The following is an 8,017-nucleotide window of genomic DNA, read 5'->3' as shown; positions in this document are numbered from 1 at the left end:
CCGAGGTGGTTGGCAAGACATAGAAGGTCAAGAATTCAGGTCTAAACAGGGAGATCTTGTCTCATAAACCAGAAAACACAGACCTCAGCCAGGCAGTGGTGGGGCATGCTTTTGATCCCAGTTCTCAAAGAGGCAGAGACTGGCAGAACTCTATGAGTTCAAGGCCAAACCTACAAGAGCTAGTTCTAGGACAGCTAGGGCTGTAACACACAGAAACCCTGTCTGCAAACAACAACAAAAGAAAACACAGACTTCCTGATGGTATGTGACTGGAATATAAGGTTTTTTTTCTCCAAGATTTATTTATTTTTATGTGCATTGGTGTCTTGCCTGCATATATGTCTGTTTGAGGGTGCCAGATCCCCTGCAACTGGAGTTACAGACAGTTGTGAGCTGCCATGTGGGTGCTGGGAATTGAACCATCTGGAAAAGCAGTCAGTGCTCTTAACCCCTGAGCCATCTCTCCAGCTCTCATATCAGACTCCTGAAAGGCTGAAGTAGGAAGATCACAGGTTGGATCCTAGTTGACTCCAGAGTGAATTCAAGGACAGCTAAGACCTGTATCAAAATAAAAAGTGGAAAAGCAGCCAGTTGTGGTGATGCAATCTTTTAATCTCAGCACCCAGGACACTGAAGCAGGCAGATCTTGAGCTTGAGGACAGCCTGGTCTAAATAGTGAGTACCTGTCTCTGAACAAATACATTAAAAGAGGGCTTGAGATGTATCTTATTGGTAAGGCAGAATGCCTAACATGTTAGAAGCCCTGGATTCAACCCTAAGCACCACACACAAACAACAAACACACAAAAATTCATGTGTGTGGCTCTGCTCGCTTCCCAGGGAGGCAGGAACATTGTTACTTACAGGTGTTGAAATCTAAAACCACTGAAAATGTGTTCAGACACAATCCTGCAGTTTGGAAGTCTAAGTCCAAAGTGTGCCTCATCCAGGTGTCTCCAAGTGTCCCTTGGCGTGTGGGGGCAGAGCTGCCTTCTCTGCCCAGCTTGGCTGTCTTCACGTGGCTGTCCTCTCTATGTGCCCCTCTGTCCTCTCCTGTCTTCTGTCATGATGCTCTGGTTTTATTTATGGCCCGTCCTCAGCTTGCATGACCTAAGCTTGATTCTTACCTTACTTTTAGCTCTGTAAAAGCCCCATTTCCAAAGAAAGTTACCATCTGAGGTGCTGAGTGGACATAGAATGGGGGGGGGGGGGTCGCTTATTCCACCACACCTCTCTGGAATGGGGGTCTTGCTGAAGACACCCCCCTGCTGCCCTGAGCAAGTCCCCTGAATACTCCCTGCCTACCAGGCCCTGCTGGACTATCCAGGATTCAGTACCAGGTACTTCCTGAAGCCACCCAGGAAAGCAGCGACATTAGGAAGCACTAAGGAAGAACAGTTTAGCGTGGTGGTGCAGGCCTGTGGTCCCACCCAGCTCTGGAGCAGAGGAGGCAGAAGGTCCTGAAGTCAAGGACTCCTCACTTTGGCACAGCAAGTTCAAGGCCATTATGGTGAGGTCAGAGAATATAGGGCCCCAGGTGGGGCAGGGGTGGTGTCGGGGGAGATAATAGAAAACTACCCTTGATAAAGTGAACTTTACTGGAAAAGAAGGTCATGACTGATCATGTGCCCTGTGCTACATGAGACCTGGCCTTAAAATAATAATAATTTAATTTAATCGAGAGAGGTAATAGCAGCATGGGGAATAAGGTGTGGGGGAGGGCGGGAGTCTACTCAGAGAGACTCACTTAGAAGCAGTGTGGGGAGGCAGAAAAGAGTGAAAGGTTGGGGGGGTGGAATTGCATGCCTGAGGGAATCTGAGTGCCAGGAGAGGGGCCTGCCTCTCACAAGGTCTCAGCAGGTGAGTCCCCGCTGCTGAAACATCCAGTTCCCTGGAGGCTGCCTTTGATATTCATTTGAACCGGGATTTAACTGATAGGTAAAGGTTGTGGGGTCCTCCTAGGCCTGGATTCCAGTACCTGATTATCTAGAAGGGTGGGTTTGGTTGGTAGGAAGGCCCCAGGCCCTTGGCTGCGCACTCACTTTCTCTGCCCTGACTGCTTGCAACTGTGTCTCCTTGGGCAGTTCATTTATTTAGCTGGCTAGTAGGAAGAAGCAACAGGGTAGGTGGGTGCATGGGGGCGCTCATGAATAGCTGGGCCCTGTTTCCTTTGTGACACAAACTTCTAAAGAACAAAGAGACTTTGTCCCTTTTTTTTCTGATGTTATTTTCCTAGGTCTGACCATAATGGATTTTCAGGGGAAAAAATTAACATGGAAATATAAATATTAAGGGAAACAAATAAAAATGCTTAAGGGGAACAAAAAAGGATAGTGGAATATAGAGGTCCTGAAAGCAGATAGAAGGACTATTCAGGAAAGGGGATGAAGCATCAAGAGTGCAAGAGAGGGGGCAGATGAGAATGAGGTATAACGTGAAATGCACATGCGTGTGTGTGCGTGCTTGTGTGTGTGTGCATGTGTGTGTGTGTGTGTGAGTGAGTGAGAGAGAGAGAAAGAGAGAGAGAGAGAGAGACAAAGAGAGAGAGAGAGAGAGGGCGGGAGGGAGGGAGGGAGGGAGGGAGGGAGGGAGGGAGGGAGGGAGGGAGGGAAGGAGAGAAGGAGAGATCTTTCTGTGAAATGAAGGATACTATTTTGTATGTTAACTAGAAATGTTCTTTAAAGACGAGACAGACATGGTGGCACACTCCTGTATTCTAGCACTGAGAAGGCAGGAGTAAGAGAATCTCTACAAGTTCTACAAGTTAGAGGTTAGCCTGGACTATCATAGGAAGTTCAAGGCCAGCCTGAGCCACAAAGTAAGACCACGTCTTGAAAAACTTCATGCTAGATTTTTCTTGTTAGATTTTTCTTTCAATTCTTAGGAACAGGATTCACTTTGCAGATCCAACAGAGCTGATGTTAAGTTTATAGACCCGACGAATCCATAAACCACGGGACTCTGTATAATTTGTTTTCCTCATGCCCTTCAACATCTTTTACTGACTGCCGTGAGCAGGGCACCTAGCAGTTCGGCCAGCCCTCCACCATATAGATCGGTAAGCCCTCTTCAGCCTGCTTCCTATTTTTATCTTTTCTTTGTGTTGTCTGTATTTTTGCAAGCCACCCTGAATTCCCCTGTGACACCAGGTTCTGCACACATAAGTACAACGCTATTCATTCCTCTGTCGGCACAGCGGTCACCGTGCTAGAGGCAAGGGCGACCAACACCACCAGTTAAAGAAATAGAGGAAATTCATACCAGGCAGCATTAGTACAGGGAAGGAAATGAATATTTTATATAAAAGAGTATGAAGAAGGAAGACCTCTCAGAGGAGGTGTCATTTAACCAGGAACCCTGAGGAAAAGAGTTGTGAGGATGGAGGTGGGTAGGGGCAGGGGACATGGCAAGAACCATTCAGCCGGAGTGAGCCGCACAGGACACAGAGCTACGGAGGCCCCAAGGATCTGTGCGGTGGAAGATGCAGCAAGGAGCGTTTGCCTCTGGCTCAAGAGCAGGAAGGATTTCTACCCAGTGTTGTGGATGGAGACACCTGTTAGAGGCTGGAACTCACAGCCCTATTGGTTGGCTTTTTAGTTTGTTTTGTCTTAGAACAGATCTCATGTAGCCTAGGTTGGTCTCAAACTCCATCTAAAATCAAGGATGACTCTAACCTTTTTGCTTCCTCCTCCTAGTGCCCGCTCCAAGCATGAGACGTCGTGTCATTTTATGTGGTGCTAGGCAATCAAACTCATGACTGGAACATCCAAGGCAAGCATTCTACCCTCTGAGGGCATCCCCAGACATTTTGTTTTGAGACAGCATCCTGACGTACACCAAGATGGCCTTGAATTTGGATGGCCTCTTACCTTCCTCTCCCTTATAAGCACGTGCTGTCACAGCTGGTTCTCTCTCTCCTTCTTCCCTCCCTCCCTCCCTCCCTCCCTCCCTCCCTCCCTCCCTCCCTCCCTTCTTTCTTTCTCTTCCAGTTCTCCTAGAAACATTTGTTTACTACTAAAAATGAAATAGCACACCAAGATTGCCTTTTATTGTAGATTTTTGAAAACCCAGAAAATCTGGGTTGTTACGATGTCTGAAAAAGACACCAAAGACACCTGAGGGCCGGCAGTAGTGGTGCACACCTTTTAATCCCAGCACTCAGGAGGTAGAGGGAGGTGGATCTCTGTGAGTTCAAGGCCAGCCTGGTCTACAATGCTAGCTCCAAGACAGCCAGGACTGTTACACACACACACACACACACACACACACACACACCTGCTGCCAAACTTGCTGGCCTGAGCTACATCCCTGAGACTCACCTGGTGGAAGGAAAGAACTCCCAGAAGCTGCCCTATGACCTTCATTTGCACTTGGTGGCACACGTGTTCTCCCTCTCTCTGTCTCTCTCTGTCTCTCTCTGTCTCTCTCTGTCTCTCTCTCTCTCTCTCTCTCTCTCTCTCTCTCTCTTTCTCTCTCTCTCTGTCTCTCTCTCTCTCTCTCTCACACACACACACATGCTAACTGAACTACTCCAATAATCTCTTTACAGCCTTCAGGTTATTCTGTTTCATCCCACTTTTCAGTCTTCTGAAACACGTGGGAAGATTAAAGACATGCTGGTGTTTCTTTGGGTCATATCAAAGCATAGAAACAATGAAATCATTCTTATGCACTCAGCCACACAGATTCCTCATAAATTACTTGTGACAAGTTCAGAAAAAGATTCCCCCATACCAAAAGGAAAAAAGAAAAGACACCAAAGAAATAGAGAGATACATCAGAGAGCACACGTGGCCACGTGGCCTGAGCGGTCAAAACTATTGCTGTTGAGTCTTTTTTTTTTTTTTTTTTTTTTTGAAGATAGGGTTTCTCTGTCCTGGAACTTGCTTTGTAGACCAGGCTGATCTTGAACTCATGGAGATCTGCCTGCCTCTGCCTCCCAAGTGCTGGGATTAAAGGCATGTGCCACCACCATTTGGTTGCCATGTGACATTTAAGCAAGAAAGAACCGTGTGCAATTTGGGCCTAAATCAACTGTTTGTCATAATCATTCCCTATTCTAGACCCTCAGAAGGACAGAGTAACGGAGGTAGAAGCTTCAGGGCCCACTTCCCACTTTGCTGGGATCTGCTTAAACCAACTCCTCTTAGTTGTCTTCTTTTGAGCCAGAACATATGCTGCCTAGAAGATACCTTAGTTTGCTTCCTGTGCTGGTACAATATTCAAACCCGTTTCTTCTGCCAAGAGTGAAAGTTATCTCTGGTTTGAACATGGGGTAAACCTTCTGGTAGAGGGAAAGGAAGCTTGGTTCTAGAGTTGAGAGTAAAGTTGGGAAGGTCCTTTATTATTATTATTATTATTGCTATTATTAATCATTTTTTTTCTTTTGATTTTTCGAGACAGGGTTTCTCTGTAGCTTTGAAGCCTGTCCTGGAATATTAATCAATTTTTAAATTTTGAGACAGGGTCTCACTTTCTTGCCTAGGCAGGCCTGGAACTCCCTGTGTAGTAGACCAGGCTGGTCTCAGATTCATAGAGGCCCACCTGCCTCTGCCTCCTGAGTGCTGCCTTACAGGCGTGTGCCACCATGCTTGGCTCAGGAAAGTCCTTTATAAAACACTCTGGCTGTAAGCTGCTTTGGGGGAAGCAAGAGGCCTCTTTGAACGAGACCAGTCTCATCTTCTCCCCCCCCCTTTTTTTCCATTTATGTGTGATCTGTACATGTGTGGGCTTATGTGTATATGCATGCACACATATGTTTATGGGCGTGTGGAGGTCCAAGCTTGATACGAGATGATCATTCTCTCTACCTTACTCATTAAAGGCAGGGTCTCTCAACCAAACAGAGCCCTCTGATATGACTAGTTTTGCTAGCCAGATAGCTCTGGAAATCCAGTCTTTGCTTCGCAAAGCTAGAATTTCAGGCAGGTGGTCATGCCCAAGCCGCATTGACCTGACTGGTGGGTTCTAGGAATCAGAACTCTAGTCCTCAAGGTTTGGTCCCTGAGCCATCTCCCCAGCCCACCATCTTCCACTCATTCTATGGGACTTCGACTCTGGACAGAATCGCAGGGCCTTTTGCTGCCTGCACTGACCAGAAACTGTGGAGGCCAAGCTCAAGCATATTTCTGCCCTTGACTCTGTGAGGAATGATTATACCATGGGAAGTTTCCCTCCCATGGCCCAAGCCAGTGCCTCTGGGAATCAAAATTCCATGCTTTCTTGGTTAGGTCAGTGAGGTCTAACTGAAGGAGCTCCTTGCTTGCCTCGGTGTCATCGTCAAATGTAATGGCAACTGACACCTTTCATGTCAGCATTTGGGGAGCAGAAGCAGATGGATCCCTGGGTTCAAGGGCAGCCTGGTCTACAGAGTGAGCTCCAGGACAGCCAGAGCTGCACAGAGAGACCTGCCTGTCTCCAAAAACAACAAAAAAAACGCTACAGCAACTGTTACTCGGTTCATGATTCCGCCAGCTGGGGAACAGAAGCCAGGAGTCCCACAGAATCAGCCTCAGTCTTGCTCAATTCTGGGATTTCTGATTTACTAATCAGGGTACACGGGCTTTGGGTGTATATCAATAAGGGTGTGGTCAGGATTCCTAGGATAGTGGCTCTGCTCCCTCAGCTTCTCGGCAGTTCAGTCACTTTGGAGCAAACGGGTGGCATTTAGTGGTGATGCCAAAGCTGCAGGAAGAGAATTTCTGATTTTACTGCATTGCCAATGGTATGGAAAAAAAACAAACTAAAACCCCAGAGGGAGGTTTTAAAACTAAGAGAAATCTCCGTGGGCCTCCTAAATCAGATGAAAGCCTCGCGTGCTTGTACGGACTCTTCTGGATCTTCTTGTCTTGAGTTATCCACAGGGCGAGGAACAAAAAGGGAAGTCAAGGTCAAAGAAGAGTTAAGAGAAAACCCTGTGACTTTCAGTGAAGGTGACTGTGATCATGTGATTTCCTCATCACCCAGAGATGTATTTAGATTCAGGGCGTCGGTTCAGGGGTAGGGTGTCGTCCTGAGGGGCAAAGATGTCAAGTTCCTGCGTGTGCCACATTGAAACAATAAGACCTCAGGGGTCTTGGGGGAAAAACAAAACAACAGCAAAAATCCTCTGCATTGTGTCTCAGAACCTAACAGACTTCAGGGTACACACACACCACCGGAAGCCTTTGGATAGCAATGGTCCCTCTCTGGGTTCCTTGAAGTTTGGGGAAAGGCAGCTGAAGAATGCCAAGGAACTTTCATGAAGAAATACGGAGGGTAGATTTTCACTAGAGAGGAAGTCAGATGAGCTGACTGGGGGAAAACAAACACTTGGAACTTCAAGGTGGACTGAAATTTCTCGCCTGCCCTGGCCCTCTTCTCCCATGACCTCTGAGGCCTTCGTGCACCTTAGCTGAAGTGCAGATCAAGGGGACAGGTGACTTTTGACACAAGCTGAAACAGCCCAGTTGTTTAGTTATCTCTCTAGGGAAAAGGCCAAGTCTCACCCTGCTGGTGTGTCAGTTTAGTAGGCAGCCTTTTATTTTTCCGAGGGGTTTGTGTTACCTAACACCAAACGTGGGCCAACGGAGAAAAGTCAGTCCTTAATAAAAACAGGCATAGGTGGGCGGAGTAAGGATCTAACATTTTTCATTTTAGATTCTGTGCTAACCAAATATTGAGGTTCTTCTGCTCTTGTTAGTTTGGTTGGATTTTAGATTGGGTCTCTCTAGGTAGCCCTCTGGCCTTGACCTTGGTCTCCCTGTTTCAGCCCTCCTGGCTCTCTTTACACACTGGAGTTACAATGTGTACCTGTGCATGCTTAGATTTTCTTTTTAATTCTTATTTTAAAATTTCATCTTATTTTTTAATTATTCACTTATTATTGTGTGTCCATATGTACAATGTATGGAGTGTACATGCCACGACATTCAGGTGGAGTACAACTTTTTCTGGTCAGTTCTCTCTCTTTTCACCTTTGTGCAGGTCCCAGGAATCAAACTCAGGTCCTAGGCTTGTGAGGCAAGTGTCCACCTGT

This window comes from Microtus pennsylvanicus, chromosome 8 (assembly GCF_037038515.1).
Source record: "Microtus pennsylvanicus isolate mMicPen1 chromosome 8, mMicPen1.hap1, whole genome shotgun sequence".
NCBI classification, from domain to species: Eukaryota; Metazoa; Chordata; class Mammalia; order Rodentia; family Cricetidae; genus Microtus; species Microtus pennsylvanicus.
This window is presented reverse-complemented; position numbering follows the sequence as displayed.